Below are 24,500 nucleotides of genomic sequence, written 5' to 3' on the forward strand. Positions count from 1 at the left end.
AGGTGAATTATCTTTTAGATACCACCAATTACTTCAAAACTTTTTTTTTTTTTTTTTTTTTATCCCCACTCTATCTCATGATAACAATCAAAATTGAATCTGTGACCTCCAATTTCAAATAACCAACAAGACAAAATTCAGTAGCTTAATCCATCAAAACATGTTCTAATGAATTCACCTTTCTTCTAAAAAAAAAAAAAAAGTGGGGTTGCATGTTTTTTTTCTTGTTGTTAAAAATAAATAACGGGTTACTTTTATGCACGAGAGATTTCATTGTAAATTTTTCTGTTAATCAAAGTTGTCCAAAAATTCTTGGGCCCCTTTGTTAATTTGAGAAGCATGTGGTGCAGTGACAATAAATAGAAAGGCCCAGCCCTAAGAAGGGTGATTACTATGGACACCCTAAAATTCTCTGGACATACCCCCATGATCCATGGAAATTTCATTTTCAAGCCCGATCTTCTTTTAAGGGCCTAGATATAAATGGATCACCAACCACTGGAAATTACCCGATCTTCTTTCATGGAAATGACCCCATAATCCCTTGCATGTTAATCAATCCGATCATATTCCTTCTTTCTTTCTTTTTTCGGTCCCTACAGTACCCTCACCCGAAACTTAGGCGGGTTCCCCACTAGAAATTTGTGAGGGAAATGGACTTTCTTTTTACTTTAAATAATTAACCCACCTTGAACTGAAAGTCATATATCCTATGGTGGGCTACCGCACTATCATCTTCTTTTTTAATTTTTTTTTTTTTTTTCACAAGTCACAAATCACATGTCTGTATCTAAAACCCTCCTTTCCCCCCACTATATTTTGCCTTTTATAGGGCTTTACTAAGGCCTTGATTTTGTTCTTGTATAAGTAAAATTTTGGTGGGGTGTGTCATCCACTAATAAGGAGGATTTTGTGTCCTTTATAGCTAGACTCATCAAAATTAGTGATTTTCTTGTGGGTTATGTGTGTCAGAGCAATATTATTGGTGGGGCGGTTTGCACAGTGATTTGGTTTCTTAGAGAAATGTTTTGGAAATAATTGCATGTCATTATGGTTGGTTTGAATCCAAATCATAGCAATTGCTGAACAAAGTGATTCTCCTTGTAATAGTAACTAAGATATGGGTGGTGATCATGATACTTGGTTCTCCTTTTCTTTCTTAAAAGTAGTAAATATGAAGAATATGTGTGAATATGAAGAATAGTGGCATTTTTGTTCAAAAGACCTATTTCTTAATTTGTAGTACCCTTTCTTACTCGATCTCTTTCACTTCTTTAAGGAAGAGTCTGGGTTAAGGTTTGCATGTTAAGACAATCTTATTGATCTAAACAATTCATCCATAGTTACTTTGATTCTCGTATAAAGTATAATATTACATCATAGATGAAGAAATTAATTGCGATTCCAAATATATATAAGGGCAAAATTCTGTTTAGTTCATGAGATATGGCTACGTCCTCGTTTCAGTCCCTGCCTTTTTAATTTATTCCCAAATGTCTCGGAACTCACAATTTTCAGTCCAATTGGTCTATTTCCTTCATTTTCTCCTGTTGCTCGATGACATGTCAGTTATACTTACCAGCTCAGCGCCACGTAGGACACATATTTTGTAAAGTGACGAGAATGCCCCTGCTTCAGTTTCTTCCAAAATTTCCTCTCTCTTCTTTCTTATCTTCTTTCTCCCTCTGTCCAAATCATTGATACAAGATATTTTTTCTCCTTCGCTGTCATGGGTGTACTGAGAAATTGCTCAGACTGGGATGAAGTGGCTTGCCTTTTTTATTTAATCCCAAATGTCCCGGAACTCACAATTTTCAGTCCAATTGGTCCATTTCTTCCATTTTCTCCGGTTGCTCGATGACGTGTCAGTTAATACTTGTCAGCTCAGCACCACGTAAGACACAGATTTTGTAAGTGACGAGAATGCCCCTGCTTCAGTTTCTTCCAAAATTTCCTCTCTATTCTTTCTTATCTTCTTTCTCCCTCTATCCAAATCATTGATGCAAGAGATTTTTTCTCCTTCGCCGTCATGGGTGTACTAGAAATTGCTCATACTGGGATGAAGAGGAGAGGGGTAATGGTACGACGGTGGGATGACCGGTGCTAGTCTGTGGGTGCGCCGACAAGAATGATGGTGACAGTGGTGAGCAGCAACATAGAGAGAGAAACCACCACCACCTAGCTCACCAGCAACAAAATTGAAACCTCTTTGAACCCAGAACTAACGCCGACTACCCACAACCCACTACCATCAGCAACAAAGAGCAAATAACCACCACCACCCATAAACCATCAATTACAAATCACCCACCAGAGCAAGACTACTATGATCAGTAGGGGATCAAATCCTCCAAATCCTACTTCACCTCTCCCAAAGGCCTTAAGCTCTTCACCCGCCAATGGCTTTCCCTCGTCTCTCCTCCACGTGGCCTCATCTTCATGGTCCACGGCTACGGCAACGACATTAGCTGGACTTTTCAGGCCACCACTATCTTCCTCACCCAGAATGGCTTCGCCTGGCTTCGCCTGCTTCGCTCTCGACATCGAATCCTACGGCCGGTCCCACGGCCTCAGAGCCTTCGTCTCAAACGTCAATCTCGTCGTCCAAGACTGCCGCTTCTTCTTCAATTTTGTCAAGTAAAACCCCAATACGAAACCCTACTGTCCTTCTTCTACGGTGAGTCGATGGGCAGCGCAATCTGTCTTCTGATCCACTTCACGGATCACGAAGCCCTTGACGGTGCACGAGCTCGTCGATAAGGGTGAAGACAGCGGGCTTGGAGGGAGACGGCGAGGGAGAGGGATTGGCGAAGCTACTCGAGCTAGTCGATGAGGGTGAAGACAGCAAGCTTGGAGTGGATGACCTCCTTTTGCTCCGGAACATCAGAAATTAGCGGCAAAGAAGATGGGTTTGTTGCATCTTCAAGGTGGGTTTGTGGGTCAGATGATGAAGAAGTGGAAGAAGGCATGGTTTGGATTCGACCCGTGATTAGAGTTGGGAGCTCACAGTCGCCCATTGAATGAAAAGACGATGGAGGTTTGGGATCTGTAAATTGGAGTTGGTTTGGGCAAATCCGAGGATGTTTTTGGATGGAGAGCTCGGTGGTGGTGGATTTTGGGTGTAAAGAGAAAGAAGGAAGGAAGAACAGGGGCATTCTCGTCACTTTACAAAATCTGTGTCTTACGTGGAGCTGAGTTGACAAGTATTAACTGACACGTCATTGAGCAACCGGAGAAAATGGAGGAAATGAACCAATTGGACTAAAAATTATGAGTTCCGGGACATTTGGAATTAAATTAAAAATGCAGGGACTAAAACAAAGACGAAGCCATATTTTAAGGACTAAACATAATTTTGCCCTATATATAATGTCAGACTATGTGAACTCCAGCCACCAGCTATGTCCCTATTAGAATGGAATGTAGTTCGTCTCCAAGTATTTAATAAATTTTGTTTTATTATGAAACATTCTTTTGTACCTTAGATGTTTTCGACCTTGCGATAGCTTAGACCAAATAAAGTGTTTCAAGTATTTAATATAAGTGTTTTGGTTAACAAATGGATTTGACATACAATCCTAATAAATATAATGATAACTATTGTTTCTTCACGGTATATTGAAAATATAACTTCATTTCTCATTATATCTCGTTTATTGATATTTGATAAAATGTTTTTGTTTATTTCATATTTAAAACTAAATAAACACATAAAGAAGTTAGGTAGCCAAGTGATAAACCACAGCTTTTCATTTTAAAGAATCACATATCTAATAGTACTCCATGAATATCTAGCTTTATTGCATATGGAACCACAAGTATAGATATTAAACATACAATAATTAAAACATTCACAAACTATTTAATTAAGTGCATATATAACAAGTGACCCATAAAAAGGTTCTTTGCTAAATGTCATATGATGCATCCGAAAGGCAAAATAATTAATCGATATCTCATGGAACGGCTATATGCAGAGTATGCTCATTACTAAGGTTGCCACAGTAACACTGGTCCTTTGGTCACTACAAAACGAAATGAATCCAATCACACTATTAGAAAGGAAAGCACAAAGAAACAATTAGCTAGAATTGAGTAGTACATAGTTATATATTTATATCTACATAAAACTAATTTTGACTAGATGTTTAGTTCCAATTCCATTTCTATTATTGGATGTTGTCTCGTAATTACATATATATAATTCTTAGTTGAGTCTAGGGAAAAGCATGCATGTACCTTCTAATTGAATGATTGTTTTATATAATCCTATCAGCTACTAAGTACTAACTACTTCTCGGGAATAAGCATCTTTTCAAATAGTCCAATGGTTCCATGCCTCGGAAATATTATCTCTTGGCACCAAGTCTTGCTTGCGATGAATATAGTTTATAAAATGAACAATTTGGTATTAGTGGGATACTTATTTATTCTAACAAAGGGGATTTTTTGTGGATTAATGCGCTTTTAAAATCTAAGTAAGGGGATTTTTGTGGATTAATGCGCTTTTAAAATCTAAGTAAAGTTCATCCCCACCCCTGTCTAATCAAGCTTTGAGAGCTCAACATATATGCATTTGCAATGGAGGTCTTGAAGGAGTGGAGGGCTTGACCCACACTGATTCTGTCTCTTATACCTAGTTGCTCCACGAAGGGGGAGTGGAGCAAACAAACTCCTAATTGAAGCCAGATCGATGCTCTCTAAAATGTAATTCTTCTCTAATCAATCATAAATTTATGAATAATTCTCGTCAAAAATCTGACATGTTATTTCTATTGTCATATAATGCACATTTTATCCTTACTCGTCATATGCTCAAATGTAATTCGTAATTTTAACTAATCAACAACACAATTAATCGAACCACTATAATTGATCGAATTTGATCCCAATATAATTCACCCAACAAAATAAAGAAACCCTAATATTATTTGGGAAATAATACTTGCTCTCGTGTTTCTGTATTTATTTGGCTTCTTTCGCTTCTTACATTAATTAGTTATCAAGGTTGTCTCAATCAAATAGATACCTCACTTGTACATAATGATACTTGATGGAAAATAAAGTATTATTGTGTTTAGAAAGGGTTTAAAAAGCTCTCATTTGAACTTATTAAATTGGACGTCTGCAATCATCACCAGGTCCGGTGAGAGAGAGAGAGAGAGACCCTAGCTCATTAGCCCATAGCTTTCCAAGTTTCCATGTTGACAAAGTCCACATGGATGAAAGCACGATTTGATTAAATGTGTGTGTGTGAATATATATTTACATATAATGTGGCTGTCTGGCAGATATATTTTGCAGATTTTTAAAGAAAATAAATGTACGTGCACCACCCTCTGTGTGACTCCAAAATCTTCATGAACCGCATGCATTACTAAAAGCAGAAATCAAAGAAACAAAATTACAAAGGCGGTCATTGCATACTCATTTCCTAATTGCTCCACTACTTAGAAATCTGAACAAATATACAGCTTGCAATGCAAGTCTTACATGGATCATCCATTAGAGGATTTAAATGTATTCGGCAGATCGAATCAAAGAAGAAGAAGACATTTAACTTCTTTCTGAATTTTCACTATCACTACTGTGTGATTTGACTCGCCCGCATGCTAACTAACCCAAACCCTCAAATATTGATTGTTTATGATTTTAGTTGCTTTCCATCAGCTACCACTTTCGGAAAGACGGGGGAAAGAAAGCAAACCTTAAATGTATAACTTCATTTGTTGTCTATTTAGTATTTCATTCTCTAACTAAGCTTTAATTAAAAGGGCAATTTTAATGGATTCCAACTTCATAGTTATTTTCAACTTTTAGATGGCTGCATTGAGGCCTAATTGTTACAATACTATACACTGTCATTAACAGATATACTAAATCATTCATTTTTGAGTGCTTAAATTTATTTTAAGCACTTCTAAAGGGAGTTTCTTTTTCTTTCCTCAAGTACCCACTTAATTTTCATGATGATTAGATTGGTTTTTAAAATATATCCATAAATAGTACAACTTACTATATCATACTCAATTATAGAGGACAACTTCCATGATGCTTTTGGCTTGATTAAATATGTCTAATATTCTAATTAAAGGAACACAAATTAATTAAGTGATCAATGTCAACTTAAGCAACAATCTAGAGTACTTTTACCTAGTTAAAGTACTCATCTGTGCACGCGAGTCTTGATTTCAATGGTTAATTATGGATGTAAGTACTGATTTGTCTCCTTAATTTTCTTTTTAGTTAATACATGCTAACAGTTTTGGCGCATTCATACCACTGCTTTCTATTCTAGGTATTCTGGACTTTGGAGTTTAGAGAGCAATTCTGATTATGAAAGTAGGGGAAAAAAAAAACAGTAGCAAACCAGGGACATGAGGATTATGTCTCTCTTGATTAGACGTCCTCTTTCTGTTATTGTTTATAAAAAAATTTCTCTATACTGTCGAGATTTAGAAGTAAAAGAAACTGAAGGAACAAAAGAAAATGCATGATGATAGGTTGATCTTTAACCAATATATATGATATTTATGAGAGTTTTCGTGGCTGACTACTACAAATCCTACCTTATGATCGAATTTAGGAAATTTGGAAGAATTAATGTCCAACATTTTAAGCAAAGATGGACGCTAGTGGAAGCATGTGGATACTTTCTGAAGTGTGAAAGCTTAGGTGGTGCTAATTATTAAGATAATCTTCTTTTGATTGCCAATTTATTGTTTGGATGATTAAGATCGTAGCCTAAGCTAACCTAATAATTATCACTTCCTAATTTATGCTTACGTATGATGGAATCACTCTACTACCTAGCTATTTGTATGACATATCATCATTTAACCAAGAATATCTGGTAAAAATCATAGTAGGTTGACTAATATATAGATAAGTAAACAAATTGTCCAAGTGACAAAGTAAATCGGAAAGTTTAAGTGGTATAATTAGGACTTGTTAATTGGATGGACTACATCAGATTACATGATAGAGATCTTCACTACTAGAATAACTTGATCACACGACAGTCATCAGACAACACATGAGTTTTTGTTGTCGTCTGAGTTAGTCAGACGACATAATTTTTAAACCTGTCGTCTCAGCTGTACTCATCCAACACATCATCCTTTGGTAAATTTGAGAGATTTCAGACAACATAACAAGGATATCTGTTGTCTGAAAAAGGGAAAAAACAAACAAAAATTGTAAATCATTTATTATTTTTTTCCACTCAAAACACTCTAAACCTAGCCTTTGTAAAATACCCGTGTTCACTCCCTTAGCTAAAAATTTAGGTCACACTCTCCCTCCCAAATCGCTTTCAGCCTCGCTCTGACTCACCATCGCTCTCACCCTCTCACCCTAATCGAGCCCTCTCAACGTCGTCCTCACTCTCACTCTTAGTGGGTTTTTCTTACTTCAACCTCCGATACATCAAGGCACAACATGTAATTTGCAGACGTAAGGAGAGAAACGAAGAAGGAAGAGATCAGCAAACTACTTGTAGACCTACTCAGGCAACGATTGAAGCAAAGAGAGAAAACTCTAGTGTGAAATAGGAGCAACTGGAGTTTGAGAAAGCTGCCAAAGTCGAGATGAAGGTCCAATTTCGACCCTCTAATTCTCCAATTTCTGAAATTTCCAATTGTGTTTCGCGATTTTGATTGTTTTTGAAAACCTAATCACAGTTCTGTCGACTACTGCTGTAGACGAGGGATTAAGTGCAAAGAGGCGCTTTATGTGATTCGATCTTACAAAAATCCGGCTTTGGATTTTAGGTTTTTCAAGGTTGGTAAAATCCGCCTGTTCTTAGTAGTAAATTTTTGTTCATTATTGATTTGGAGTTCGCAACATATTTACTGGGTCTGTACCTGCTGTAGTTATCGTCTGCAACATGGTCAAGCGGACATAGTTATTGTCTCCGTTCTCCTCTTACCTATTCACGGAAGTGGTGAGTTCTTAAACATTGACTTCCAAGTTTTTTTTTTCCCTTTCAATGATAATTCTTGTTCAACTTCTTAGATCAATGTAAGGTTAGAAGTCTTTTTATGTGAGACTGATAAGTACTCTTTGGGTCCATAAATTGCCTTTAGGTTGCTATATATATATATATATATTTGTGTGTGTGTGTGTGTGGCAATTCTTGTTCAACTTCTTAGATCAATGTCAAGTTATAAGTCTTTTTATGTGAGACTGATAAGCACTCTTTGGGTCCATAAATTGCCTTTAGGCTGCTATATATATTTTTGTGTGTGTGTGTGCAATGATGATTTTCTCAGCAACTTGATTAATAATATATTAAAAAGTTTGCAATACTGGGTTGTCTTGCTATGTCTGATAGTTATTCTTGGACTTGGTTTAATTGAGCTACAAGACGGTGATATTCAAGTGTTGTACTGCTCTGTCTCTCATAATGCAATGTTTGGTACGTAGCACTTTGATATGATGCTGCAAGGGCTCATTGGTTTCATTATGAAGCATGGTGATGGTGGCTCCTTTTACATATTGCTGCATAGTCACTGATAGTTTTTTAATTATATGGTGGACTTGTGATGCTGGTGTAGTTTTTCATTCTCTTGGCTTGTTTCTTATGGCTAGTGCTAGCATATGTGGGTGTTATAATTGCTATGGCCACCCATACATCCTACTATAGCCTTGTTTTGCTTTTTCTGTTAGTTTTTTCTCAGCTTATATTTCACCTCTCTCGGAGGGGTTTTGGTTATTGTAAAACTTAGTTGTTTTGAACATTATGAGTTGAAATTGTTTTATATTTGCAGTTAGAACTGATTAGTTGCTGCTCTTGCTATTTAAATAAATAATAATTTGATTCTGATTGGTTTTTATTTTAATTGTATGTACAAGCAATTTTGGAAAACCAAAAAGAAGAAAAGAAGGTAAACCAAATTGCTAGAGCTATTCAATATATGATCCTGGCTAGGTACATATAATTAGATTGATCTATCTATTTCATTGATTGGGATTTTGAAAGTTGCTAGTCTGCATGATTAATTAGTTTAGTCAAATCATCATTACTAAACATAGTCCAGATTAGTCAAGATATATATTACAATGACATTTGCAGTGTCCGTTCTTCACTTTCTTCTGTGCGTGTATGGAAGGGTGTGAACAACCGTTATGTATATATCTGACTTAGGTTTTCCTTCAACGATGATCCAAGTGGCATGAGCTGTTCATAATTGGAAAAGAATGGGTACAGAGTACTCTTATCATGCCTTATAAGAGTACACTATTCATGTACTAATCAATAATGTATGGTCTTATTCTCTTAAACGAAAAGAATATTGACAAAATAGCAATTTATTTTGTGACTTCTACACTTTTACAAATTTGTATTATATATCAACTGGATTTAAAATAATACTTTTATAATGACCAAGGCATCGTTTCTGTGCTTTGCGAACTTGGCCTGTTTTTAAATTTCAATGATTTGATAAAATGGTTAATCGGGGTTATTATACCGTACTTTCATTACTTCCATTACCTCTGCCCTAAGATATCCTAATTAGATTTCTTTACCTATGTTTGGGTTATTAGAAATCAGATTTATGGTCTGTGTTTCTAGTTGCCTTTTGAGAAAAGGGTTGCTATTAAATGACAGAAGAGCTTTGGTTTGTCTTTGGTTTTTCATGTGAATCGAATTGTTTGACATTGTTTACAGAGATAGTGATTATAGCTTCTTGAATATGAAATTTCAGGCTACAGATCGTTGCGGTAAATTTGAAGCTGATGCTGATAATGAGGACAGGTTTAAGTGGAGAAGCATTCTTACATGCTTTGGTGCCACTGTCGGCTTGGTGAGAGCATATTTTTTCCTCATTATTATCTGTGTTCAGTATGATCCAGTCTTCTGCATTATGAACTCAGGAGAAATGAGATTAATTTGAGATTTAAATGATATAACTTTTGAAATTGATGGCATAGTATGTGATGAATTCTATACATTATTGATTAGTACATGAATAGAGTGAATTGATGATGAGTTTCTGCAGTTGTGATATCATCTTAGGAATTAGTAAGAAGCTCAGGAACATTTGTTGAAATGGCTGAGGAGACTGATTTGATACAACGAAGGCAGTGTTCTGACTTTCAATGTAAGTTTTTAGAATGGTTTATTCTCAACGCTAGAATGGAACCATCTACAATCTGTGGCTGATCCAGATTCATATTCCTTACTAAGCAGCAAGTATCAAGGATACCTTATACAAGGCTATCAAGGTAGTGGTATCCTGTAGTTTTAGATCCCATTCAGAATTTAGAAGACTAATCATATATGTTCTGTTTATGGTCTCCTCTATCTTATCTATCTATCTTTCCATTTCAGAAAAATCCAGATGTTATCTCATCCTTACTCACTTTGGCATTGAATGATGACTTATGATAAGGTCAGGCATAAAACTTTGCCTTGTGATTGCTGTGAGCATCATAGTATTTCCTTGTCTGGTTATGTGTAGTGATTACACAAATACACAGGGAGGAAAGAAAATACTTACTTTGTCATCGTGTTTTTCAGGCTTCGAAATTCGGGGTCCCCAAATGGATCTACCCGATTCAGGTAACTGTTATGTATATAATTTTGTGTTATATAAGTTTTGGCATTAAATTGTAAGATGAGCAATCTTGTATCCAAACTGGCCCCAGCACTTCGTTTCCACTTTTTTGTATCCAAACTGATAATAATTGTCTTGTTCTCGTTTTCATTTACTGATTTGCTCGATGGAACTAGCCAATCATGGATAAGACAATTATTTCTCATAGGATTGATTTTGTACTCTCAAGTCTTATAGGGTTGATTTGTATGCATTAATATGTACAAAAGAAATGGTAATGATATTGAAAGTGCGTGGTTGTACACTTGTATCAAATACGCAACTATTGAAATGATAATTGTCACTGCCTTACTACATGGCATGGTGAAGTTGCTTGATGTAGGCATAGTATTAATATGTACAAAAGAAATGGTAATGATATTGAAAGTGTGTGGTTGTACACTTGTATCAATACGCAACTGTTGAAATGATAATTGTCATTGCCTTACTACATGGCATGGTGAAGTTGCTTGGTAGGCATAGTTGTTTCCTAAGCTCCACATTTGCTTCTGCATATAACTAGCTACTCTTTTCCTTGCTTATGATCATTACACTTTGTTCTTTTAGATTTATCTGAAATAGTATTTGATGTCAGCTTAACCATGAAAGTTTGAAGCCAATTAGAAGTATATAATCCAATCATCGTTATCTCCATTGAAGTATTGTCATCTGATATTGCTCTCTGAAAATATGCTTATTGAAATTGTGGTTGCTGGATTGCATTGTTTTACACTATTTTGCATATTTTCAATCAGTTTATATATAGTCATGGATTATTGGATAGTTTTCTAAATACTAAGTGCAAACCAATTTGTTTCAGTGTGAAAAAAGAGGAAGGCAATATATATGCAGCACCATATTGATGCAGTCAGAACAGAGTGAGCAAATTTGTTGTAAAAACATATATGTAAGTAGTATTGCATCTAGCTGGTTAGTACTGGGGTTTAGGGACTTATTTTGGTAACTTGGGATTGCTGAATTGATCTGGACATGAATTTGTACTTTTGTAAATGTGTTGGATATGGGAATGTATGAAATAGATGGCAGTAATCTATGACAATGTGGTATTTTGGATATGTTTCGAACATGAAATTTCATATCTGCAACCAATTGTACAAAGCCAATTCAGACAACAAATATAGGTCAAGTGTCTATTGTCTGAGATTCACTCAGACAACACATACTTAAAGCAGCAAATAATTCATGTTGTCTAAACATCCATTCACACAACATATATAACAAAACTCACATTGTCTGAACATCCTTCACACAATAGATATAACATAACTCATGTTGTCTGAGTTTCTATTCACACAACATATATAACAAAATCAATGTTGGCTGAGATTCATTTCACTCATCATATATAACCATAAACTGTTGAATGAGGTTCATAAAGTACAACTGAAAACAATAAAATGTGTCGTCTGAGTGTTCAATGAAATGATATATTTCATTTTGGAACTGTTATTGTTAATGCATCTCACACAACTAAGAAATGACGCAATGTTGTTGGACATTCATTTCAGACAACAGATCAGGTATCTCAATAGTGTGGTCTGAGATTCATTACGTACAACATAATTCTCTTAAAAGTGTTGGGGTAATATAATGTTTCTCAATATCAAATAAATGAACTGTTGTTTGAATGTCTAATAGACAATAGTTTATCCAAATTAAAATAGAGAATGTCTAATAGACAATAGTTTATCCAAATTAAAATAGTCTGGTAATTTTTAGACGACAGTTATGAGCTTATATCTGTCGTCTGAGTGTAACACAGACAATAGTTTAGAACTGTTGTCTGAGCAAAGTCAATCAGACCATAGGCTACTAGACAACAACAGCTTTTTTACTCAGACGACAGTTCCTGAACTGTCGTCTAATTAACTTTGTGGTGTAGTGCTTTTAAAAATAAAAGGATTAAGGAACATCATGGTGTGTACCCATCATGAGATCTCATGTGGACTAAAGGCTAAGATATGCAATTTATAATACTAAGACCAGTGAAGATATACAGGTAAGATATATATATATATATTTACGGAGCAGTTCGAGAGCGGACCTCCGCACGTCAGCAACCCAGAAAAATGCGGACGTCTCTCCTCCAGCCTCAATCAAGCGTCGATGGAGCGGCTTGCCAGACGGAGGCCAGAGGTTTGCGAAGCCAGTCTGCCGTCTGGTGGAGTTGCCGGCGAGCGGTTTGCAGCGATTTCCGAAACCTGCAGTTGCAGGTGAGGTCGTCGTCCAGAAACCTGCAACCCCGACCTCGATTGCTGCCTAGAAGCCGTCTGGGATGCTTTTGGCATCCGTCCGGCAAGCCCCGTTCCTCCGTCGAGGCTTGAAAGCCGCTGCTGCGTCGACGTCCGCACTTTAGCGATAGTGCGCTAAAGTGCGGACCTCCGTCTGTGATCCGGCCTGATAATATATATATATATATATATATATATAGGAAAGATCTGAAGCGGACGTCCACACTTTAGCGAAAGTGCAGACGGCGACGTAGCAGGCTGTTCCAGGCAGCGACCGCGGCGCGGAGCTTGCCTTGACGGAGGCTTCCCAGACACGTCTGGGCAGTGATTGAGGTCGAAGGAGGTCGGGGTTGCAGGTTTCTGGGCAGCGACCCGACCTGAAACCGGACATGCAGCGCTGCAACCTCATTATCGGTGACTCCACTGACTACAAACCGGTCTGTCCGGCATGCCTCGCTGCTCTGTCGCGCCCTGAGCAGAGCTGTAGCGTCACCGTCCGCACTTGTGTGTGTGTGTGTGTGGTCCTTCTAGTGTGGGATCTCTTTTTTGGTCATTTTAAGGGATAATTAATTATACCCACTTTTTAATCACATATCCATATCTCCATCGTTCAGTTTTTAGGTATATATAAGTAGATCACCTTTGCAAATTTTCAGCTAAATTGATAATCATTAAGACATTCATAACTATGATTCACAATTATAAACACAGTTTAGGTTAGACAAATTCGGTCCGTCCATTGATTTAATCTAGTTTGATACTTTAATGATCATCAATTTGGCTGAAAATTTACAGAAATAATCTATACATTAAGACCTAAAAACTGAACGATCGAGATGCCAAAATGCTATCAAAAGGTGAGTCGTACAAGAAATCCCTTAAAATGGCCGAAAACATGTGTGTGTGGGTGCGTGTATATATCAAGATGCTAACTTGAAAAATAAAATTGTGTATTTCACCCGCAAGTGGCGTACATGCATTGGGGTTTCATATATTGTGCTTTATTAAACTATTCAAAAAAAAAAAAAAAAAACTTTTCAAAGACAACAAACAATTTTTTAGGTAAAGTAGCATGATTAAGTAATCCCATAATTATAATAGTAAAGCTTATTATATGATTAGACATAATTCCAATTGTATACTTTGTCAGTACAAATTCATGCTTAATCATTGTCTAACCAGTTGTCATGTTTATAGTATATCACTTATATTTTGTATATGACTTTATCGCCATGAAGCGTACGATAATAGACACGTTTGTAGTAAATCACTTACTTTAATTATAATATGTTGCATGGAGAATTAATTATTAATTATAATTGTAGGCATTAGGGGAGGTTTTTGTTTTTGGACAATGAATTATTAGTGGTTTGATTTAAAGTAGCGTGAATTGCATTCTCTTTTGAAGAGTTTAATACCACATAGTGGCGGAGCCAGAAATTAAACTTGAGTGGGGCACCCGGAAATCTTAGAAAAAAAAATTACATATGTCAAGTAATCAAACTTTAATAAAAATTAATAAATTAGAATAAAGTCACGAAAATATAAATATTTTAAAAAAAGTTATATATATTTTTAATCAAATTTATAGTTTTCTTTATGATGGTTATATATTTTACCTTTGTTTTTAAAATTAGAAGAAATAATAGTGTTAAGGTTAAAAAAGCAAGAAATTATATTTTATCTTTGATTTTTAAAATTATAAGAAATAAGAGTGTTAATGTTAAAAAAGCAAGAATTTGAAAACAAAACTAAGCCCAATGCTGCAAAAAGCCCTCAAACCTGAGACCTGTAGCTAATCAAGGAGCCACCACTACACCAACTTGGTATTTAGTTAATAAGGGAAACTCTATGCTACTTATTAAAAATTCCAGTGGGGCACGGGACCCACTAGACCCTAATGTGGCTCCGCCCCTGCACATAAAGGTAGGTTTTGGTCTGAATGAGTACGTGTGCTTAAGGAAACCCAATTATATCAATTTTTTTTAGAGCAATAGTCAACTATTTTACTACGGTGACAAAGAATCGGAAATAAAACCTAACAAGAGTACAAAGGGATGCAATTAAGCATTTGATGAGGCACCGAACAGAATCTGAGCTATATAAAACGGTACCAATAGTATGGCTGACCATACTTCCACGCAAAAATATACGTCAAATAGAAGATAACTTTCTATCAAGATAACCGGCGGTAGTGTGACTGACCTTGCCTAATCAACGCAAAATAATGCGCTGAATAGAGAGCAATCTTTTACCTAAGTAACTAAATAAGCAATTCCAACATGTAGATAAATTTAGGGCCTTTAAAAAGTCTCCCGGGTCCCAAATGCGAACCCTAACAGCATCAGGCTCATTCACCAGTTGCAAAGCCCCAAGAAAGAAGGCCCAACCCAAAGCCCTACTTGAGCAATCCAATAGAGCAGAGGCCCAGGCCCACAAGGTTCTACTTTGGGCACCCAAAGCCACACTGGGCACCAGCCTTGACCTCAGCCCGGATAGTTGCTCCATCACCCGTCGTTGGAAAAGGCACAATCCAACTCCACTAACGCGACTCCACCCGCCTCTACCAATACCACTAGATGTAGCGCATATCCCACCCAGTGCCCAGGTGCTGCTCCACTCCGATCGCTCTCCACTGCACCGGAAAACTGGATCGAAAACTTGCCCCTCACGAGCCATCAGTCCAAGGGCGCACACCTTCAATTTGAGCCGTGCCCGAGATGGCCAAAGACGCCCGACTCTCAGGGCCTTCCAGATCCAAAAAATCAACGCAGCCATCGCTTCTCTCCATTGAACAAAGCCACGATTAGAGTGGGTCTGAAAGGAAGAGATTGCCACGAGCCAAGAAGAGAGCCACGACCTGATACAGGGCACGATAAAAGCCGTGCGCGCGAGAGCCGACACCGAAACCGGTACCGAAACAGTACTCCATCGATGATGGAGGAAAGTATAGAGAGGCTGAAGGCGGCACTCTCCCAACCCTAGCAGAGTGAGCCCGCTAGGTCTTTTCATTCTTTTCCAAATATGTAGCTAGCTAGCATGTCTTAAAGTAGTAAAACTACTATAAACCCAATTAAATAATTGGTTATGCCTAAATGGTTATAGCAAACTTCAATATGTTATTCAATTAGGTGCTTACCCCTTTTGGCCATTTAGAATTCTCATATAGATGATAGATTTATAGGCCGGGTAGTTGAGTTCTAGGCTTAGGTTAGATTCGAGTTTTTAGTTCCCATATGAGAGGGAGGAAGGTATATATATTACTAAATATAGTAACAACTTTCTAATCTCTCAATTAAGAGAAGAAGCTACTAAGCTAAAGCTAGCTAGCTATATATACGCTCTTGAGCTCTAGTTTCTAGCTTCCATTTAAATTGGAGATACGATAATACCACCATATGTACGTGTTCTATTTAATTTTTATAACATGTCCGTAGATTATATATTCACTGCTTTATGCTTTCGGCTCGTTTCATCTTAATCTTCGTGCAAAACTAATTGTATGGTTTTCCTAGCTTGCTTAGTTGCTTTTATAGTTCTGCATGCCCTTTCCTTTCAAACTAGATCTCCCCATTTCTTTTTGTAATTTTGCTCGAGTTAATTTGAGTACTTATTATCATGCAAGTGATAATGCTAGATAAAGCGATCTATAAGAGCAATTTCAACAGCTTATCTATAATATATGCAGGGGCGGAACCAGAATTTAAAACTTTTGGGGGGGTATAAAGAATAATAATGTTAATTTTAGGAAATCCGACGCATATTATTAAATTTCATAATAATAAAACAATTGAACAAATTAGACATCAATGATAATTTATTACAAAATATCTAAACCTAAGCAACATTTCTATACTTCTTATTATAAATTGAGTAATGTTTTAGGGAATCTGAAATTGAGAGATAATTGCTGTGTATTCTCATTGATAATAGGGGCCTCTTTATATAGAGGATTACAATGCATAAAGTCTGAATCATACAAGGAAAGATAATCTCTAGATTCTTCTAATTAAACTCTATTACCACTAGGTCAAGTAACCTAGAGTTTGGGCCAAACACAAATAGAAATATCCTTAAACACTCCCCCTTGTGTTGTCCAAACGCGGTGCTTCTCTCGTTGCCTCGTTAAAAAACCTTGCCGAGTAACAAAAACCCAGTAGGACAAAAATAACCTCGGTCGAAGGGGAAAAAGAGTACAACACACCCTTCACGATTCGAGTCGAATATGTAGACATCTCCCCCTAATGTCTGCACCTCCCCTGATGACTACGATCATGGGAGTTCAGATAATTTCCGCAAGCCAATTCTTGCCACATGTTTCTCGATCGTGGATTTGGGCAATGACTTAGTAAACAAGTCAGCCTCACTGTCCTCAGATTGAACCTGGTTCACTTTGATCTCGAGAAGAGTCTGTTGTTGCTGATTATGCTTGGTGTTAACGCTTTTGATGTAGCCTTGCTTTATTTGTTCAAAACGAACAGCATTATCCCAAATGCTTGTAGGCTCATCTGTGGTAGACTTCAAACTACAATTGCTTCGAACATGCGTAATTATGGATCCAATCCATATACATTCACGAACCACTTTGTGAAGAGCAATAATCTCTGCATTGTTCGAAGATATAGCGACTAGGGTCTGTTCTGTAGACCTCCAACATATCACGGTCTTTTCCCATGGTGAACACTTAACCATTTTGGGAATGACCTTTGTATGGGTCAGAGAGATACCCAATATCAGCAAAACCTTCCAAAACACATGTTGTTTTGGGATGGAGAGAATGGACGCAGGCCAGTGTTGGCGGCGTTCCTGGTGTGTGATGGATCTGAATCCATCATCTCTCTGTAGGGATAGAACAAGCCCATATCAATCATACATCTCAAGTATCAAAATATATCTTTTACACCAACCCAATGGCGTCGCGTTGGCGCAGAGATATATCTAGCTAACAAGTTCACTGCAAACGAGATGTTAGGTCCTGTGCATTGAGCTAAGTATAATAATGCGCCTATTGTACTCAAGTAAGACACTTCTGCCTCTAGCACATCTTTGTCATCATCCTTCAGACGAAGAGGATCCTTTTCAGGATTAAGACTAAGGACGATCATGGGGGTGCTTGAAAGTTTGACCTTGTCAAAATGCCTAAGCATCTATCAACACGATGCTCAAGTTCCAAACTGAGACATAATCATGTTCTCCCATAATCCTTCATCTCAAACTCAGATTTGAAGTGTTTAGCGGTCTCCCTTAACTTTTTAAGGGCTTCTAATGAAGATCATGTCCAACATGAACCGCGATGGAATCCGAATCTTGTTATGGAAACGTGTGGGCATATCCCTTCCCAATCAAGTAGTTATTTTAGCGAGCGTTTCAACCTCTTTGTAAATGCGCTCCGTGGTCTAGAGCATCTTAACTTGGGTAAATGAAGTTCACCATGAACCTTCATGTATATTCCGTATCTAGATCCCTATAGAGATACATAGTGACCACATTTGTAAGCTGCATGTTCAGTTATTCGGAACTACCAAACTGACAGGGTAGTGAAGTGCAATGACATCCATTACGAGAGAATATGTCTCATCGTAGTCGATTTCAGGGCGTTTTGTGAGAAGCCTTGCGCTATAAGGCGAGATTGCCATCTCTTTTTCTCATCACGCTTCTTAACGAAGACCCATTAGTCAATTAGTTTTATGTTAGGAGGTGTTGGCATTACTAGCTCGAAAACCTTCCTCTTCGTTAGAGAATCCATCTTAATCTGGATCGCATCTTTCCATTTAGGCCAAATCTCTCTACGTTGACATTCATTCATCAACAGAGTGTGGTTCTATATCATCGGATTCAACAAACTCATGTGCAACGAAGTGCGTGACTACATCATCAATTATGTTGGAGTTTCTATCACACGTCTCATGTACACTAGTGTAAGTTTCATAGAGCTCTATATTCTCAGGAATAGGTTCTGACGTTAAGGCGTCTCCTAACGATAACTATAACCCGAAAGATACTCATGAGACGAATTTTGAGTGTTGATGATCCAAGGATTGGTTTGTGCCAAGGTATCCTTTGAACCCACGGGCTTCCCACGCATCCTAGCTGGGGTCATGGCCTGTAACGCCAGAGTGCCACTCTCTTCGGCGTTGGCGCCATGCCTACCTCTGTGTAGGGTGGCGCTACGTCCTCTCGTAGGGACGTCCTTCCTTGCAGGCATGTTTGCAGCATATTTGTGTGATCTCGTCACTTTAATATGGGGACAAACCACGACAATTCCTGTCGTTCCTGTTGAACATCTGTGTTCTTATCTCCCCCGAACGACGAGAAGACTGTTTCATCAAAGTGACATCCGCAAATCTAGCGATAAGGAGATCGCCTTGCAAGGGATTAAGTGGTGGACGATTGTTGGAGTCTCAAATCCAACTGAGTTTCCCATTCATCTGTAAGGACCTATCATAGTGTGTTGTGGCGGCGCAATGGGCACATAAATGGCTCACTCAAATGTGCGTGAGTACAAAATACTTGTACCCAGTCACTAGCTGTAATGCAGGGGTACATTGAGTGGTGGTAGGTCGTAGACGAATTAGCATAGCTGTATGCGATATTGCATCACCTCAAGCGGATATAAGGACAGTGGTGCGCATTACCAATGTCCAGACTATCATCGTAGTCGTGTTCGCGAGACCAATTGGGTGTGTACATGGGAATATGATGTCCAACATCAGTCCCAATGCAATAACCATCGAAAGTCTTCGATGTAAACTCTCCAGCATAGTCAAATCCAATTGACTGAATATGATGATTTGGGGAGTGAGCCCGTGGTCATATGATATGTGCTACGAGTGTAGCATAAGCAGCATTACAAGTGGACAATGGCACGACACGTGACCAGCGTGTTTGCGTGTCAACCAACATCATGAGATATTTAAACGTCTGCAAGTTGGTTGAATCAGTCCATAGAATCCCCATGGATTTGATGTAAGAACAGAATAAGTATTTGCATATCCTTTGCATAGGACGGTCTCAGTCCTAATTTCCCAAAATGAATTGGCTTTGCAAAATGAGCGAGAGGCCTTAGAAACGACCAATGAGAATTTTGGGTGGGCCTGAGCGTCTGTAGCGCTATCAGAAGAAAAATGTGTGACTACATCTCCCATCATGGCGTTGGAGCCATGAAAATTAGCATGCATGGCGTCATGGCCACAAGGAGGAACAACCATGGCGTTATGCTCATAGTTGGCGCCTTTTATGGCGTCATCAGATTCTTGCTTCGTTTTGCTCAAAATGATGGATGTCCAAGTGAAGTCTTTAGTAGACGGATCATCATATCATGACCAGGATGACCTATCCTGTCGTGACAAAGCCAATATGTGTCTAAATCCAAGAGATCTTTTCTCATAACTTTATTGGATTTAATAGCTCGAATAGTGACATAAAGTCCACTAGAGAGACACATAAACTTCTCTAAGATGCGCCTTTGTTCACAATCGTTAGAGGTATTTGCAAAGGAACTCATCTCCGTTCTCTACATGTGTTTTCGCACGGAATCCGTTGGCTATTCATAGGGCAATTTTCCCTAGGAGCGTAGAGAGTTTCTGTGACAGTAATTAAGGTGACATTTGGCAAGTGGAACTTGGGCTATTCCATGTCCTTGAATTAATATTGATGGCCCAGCCTTCGTAGTCACAAAGTAATATGCTCAGAATCAAAATTGAGTCATAATGAAAAGAACTCAAAATTTTATTCATAAGCCAATGGAGTACATCATTGTTTCTTTGTAATGTGGCAATCGCCTACATCTCTTGAAAATAAAAAGACTTAATCAAAATCGTCAGTTTCTGGGTCTTGATCCTTGTAGTCTTCCACCCTTAGATTGAGATCGCCATCTTGATCTTCTTGTTCCATGTAATTTGCCTCCCTTGCTTCATGATACATCTTGTATGCGTTGGCAACGTTCTGGGATGCAGTACACTTCTATGCCCAACGTCCACTTGATCCACATTGAAGACAAACTTTTTTATGGTCAGGCTCCCTTGATCAAGGTGCCATTGGGGCGCGATTTGGATGACCTATGCTCTTGGTGGCGTTACCACCATGGTCGGAGGCTCCGCCTCTCTCTCTCTTCACACGTTGACCTCCACGGTTCCGTGCACGCCTTTCTTGGCGATTTCCTTCCTAGGGCGAACATATGGACCAGAATGTCCATAATTGTTCCTACTCTTAGGGTTTCGCTCCTTGCGTCCTCCATTGGGGGCGCGACTATAGTTAGACTCCATAATAGACTTAGTTCCCACGGGTTTAGCATTATAGTTCTTCACAAGAATATTGTCGTGCTTTTCAGCTATGTTCATGGCGCCAATGAGCTCATGAAACCTTGTGATACGTCCTGCATTTACATCAATCCGATAATTCTTTAAAATCATCAGTGCAGAGACGGGGAAGGTAGAGAGAGTCTTCTCGATCAACATCGTATCAGTTATGACTTGGTCACAAAACTCCATCAGAGACTTGATACGAAGAGCTTCCGAGTTATAATCAAGCACAGACTTGAAATCACAAAAGCGGAGGCTATGCCATCGCACTTTTAAATCAGGAAGCAGGGAGTCACGAACGTTGCCAAATCGCTGCTCAAGTTCTACCCATAACTTTCTTAGGTCTTCCTCATTGAGGTATTCATTTTGGAGCGCGTCATTCATGTGCCTTGTCATGAGAATTATGGCTTTAGCTTGTTTTGCTTCAAAAGAAGTAGCTTGCTCAATGGAGAGCACGTTCTGACTAGGCTCTTTGATGGCTCCCAGAAGTCCATCAGCCTTAAGATGTTGGCGCACATCTCAGACCCACCTATGGTATCCTTCGCCAGTTGTCTCTAGTGAAACGAAGTTCAACTTGTTCAGGTTACTCATCCTGAAAAACAACACAAGATTAGGGTTAGTTTCGGAGAGAAAAAGGCTACCACAAAAAACTATTAAATTTCTGAGCGTGGTCACTTCCAAGAAAATCCGATTTCAAGAGGGGTTTTGGATTAGATCGAAACAACGATGTATGTGGTCGATCGTTTTCTTCTCAACAAACTCTAAGTTTGGAGGACTCTACAAGCTCCAAGCTTGGAGTGAGCACGAACCCCCACAGTTCGGCTATTGGTCTCCCCTATGAAGAAGAAAGGGGGGTAGGAGAAGGGATGATGGAAGTCCCCGAGAAAAGAAGAAGAAATTGAGAAACTTCAAAAACGGGAACTTTTAGAAAAATTTACCTTGAAAAGTGGCCGGAAATCTTAACCGAAAAATTTGGCTAGAAAAATGTCTCTGGAAGTTACTGTAGATGGTCGGAAAAGTCATCGGAAATGGCCAGAAAAGTGGTCTGAAAAGTCGCCGGAATTGACCGGCGTTGACCGCAGGTGCTTACGTGGCGCTCTGAAACTGACGTGGCAGGCTGACTGGATGCTGACGCAGGGATGACATCATAGGGCTTCAGGCTGCTGGGCTTCTGGGCTTCAGTCTTAGGCCGAGTCGCCTCTGTGCTTCTGGGCTTAGGGCTTCTGTCTTTGGGTTGGGCTTCACATGGCAGAAGGCATAGGCTGGAGAGGAGACGGCGGTTCAAAGGTGCGGCAGATTCAGGCGGGCGGTTCGGCTGTTTCCAGGCCGGTTCCGGTGATGAGGTTTCCGGTTCCAGGGATCTGGGGTCGAGGAGTTCTGATGGTGGAGTATCATTGTCAGAGGCTGAGCGAAAGGCTTTGAGCCGGGTAGGAAGGCTTTCGTCACTTCTGGAGGCCGGTTCGGGGTTGTTCCGGCCGGTTCTGGAGGTGGCGCCGCCGGTTCTGAGCTCCTGGGGTTGAAATCTTCAACTTGTACGACGGAGGTATCTGGGATTTGAAGGTGTATCAGGATTAGGGCTTCGTGCTGATAATGTGTTTTAAGGAATCAGAAATTGAGAGATAATCGTTGTGTATTCTCATTGATAATAGGGGTCTCTTTATATAGAGGATTACAATGCATAGAGTCTGAATTATACAAGGAAAGATAATCTTTAGATTCTTCTAATTAAACTCTATTACCACTAGGTCAAGTAACCTAGAGTTTGGGCCAAACACAAATAGAGATATCCTTAAACAAGTAATTAATACACATTAAGTATTGTTAGTTTTAAATTATTTGTTTTTTTTTTCTTTACTTCTTGCTGCCATTGATTTGGGAAGGGGGGGGGGGGGGTGGTCCAGTATTTAATTAAGGCAAGTCTTATTATAGTTTTATGAGGCATATGTAGTTAATTAAGTGAAGATTAGATAAATGGTGGGGGGGTCCGGACCCCTTCATGATATAAGGTAGTTCCGCCCCTGAACAGGGGCGGCCCTGAGGGTGTGCAAGCTGTGCCGCCGCACAAGGCCTCCGACTTCGAGTTTCAAATACGTATATGTAGGTATAAGTCAATATATTGAATTTAGTTTCCAAAATGACTATAAAAGCAAGTGCAGTGCAGCTGGTAGGATGACAAATGTGCACGCGCCTTCATTCCCTTTGTTACAATTTCGAGTCGTGGGCTCAGTTTTTTAATCTTCCTTTCTTCTTTTTCCTTTCCTTTTTTTTTTTTTTACTTTTCATTTCCCTTTTTTTTTTCTTTTCTCCTTTTTCTTTTTTAATCTTCCTTTCTTCTTTTTTCTACTTTTTTTCTTTCTTTCTTTTTTACTTTCCTATTTTATTATACCCATTCATTTTCTTTAAGTTATTATGCAACGAACATAAGGACTCGGTTAAATTTTCGCACTAGGTCTCTGAATTCTCAGGACCGGCCTTGCCCCTGAATATATGTATTATAGGGGAGTAAAAATTAAAATCTCTATAATTTTTATGCTCAAACTCCAACAGATTCTCTATTTTACAGATTCTTTACCATTCCTTAAAATTTTAGAGATTGTTGTAAATTTAGTTCTCTTTCATCATTATCCCTAAAATAGGTATAGGTATAGATAATCTGTTGGAGCAAAAAATGCTTATTTTTCTCTAAAGTTGAGGAAAATTAAAGAACTAAATTCAGTTTCCCCCTTCAGCTTTAGGGAAAACATCAGTTTGGTCCCTGATCTTTTTCAATCATGATGGTCCTTGCACTTCCATGTTCCGTCACCCGAGTCCAAATTTCAAATTTGACTCCGAACATGACGTCAGATGTTGATTTGGCACCGACAGCATGACCTTCTTTTTAGACTTTGACTTTTCGTCCAAACTACCCCTTATGACCCATATTCTTCTGCTTCGAAGACTCTCTCTCTCTAGATTCAGATGGAAGACGACAATGATTCAACCATCTACCACGTCCTTCAGCCGCCCCTGCGCTGCTATCCTCATCGACTCTCCCTCCCACACAGACCACAAAAAACCCAATCTACAAACTTCACAACCAGTCTATACCAAGCAATTAGAGACTCAATCATGGAGGTAGCTATACCAAGCTGACCCACCTTGGATTTTGACTTCAATAACGTTCGATCTTCATCTTGCATAGATGATCCTTAAATTCCGAGACGCGTTGTTTGAGTGGTGAGTGTTTTGTCTCCAAAGAAAGTTTTTGTTGTTGATGTTTGAAAGGTGAGGACTTTGAGTAAGGATGGAGAAGATCGAGGAAGGGTTTAAGGGAGGTTGGGAATGGTGGAAATGAGGGTGGAGGTGAA

The sequence above is a fragment of the Rosa chinensis genome, chromosome 6 (genome assembly GCF_002994745.2).
Source record: "Rosa chinensis cultivar Old Blush chromosome 6, RchiOBHm-V2, whole genome shotgun sequence".
In the NCBI taxonomy this organism is placed as follows: domain Eukaryota; kingdom Viridiplantae; phylum Streptophyta; class Magnoliopsida; order Rosales; family Rosaceae; genus Rosa; species Rosa chinensis.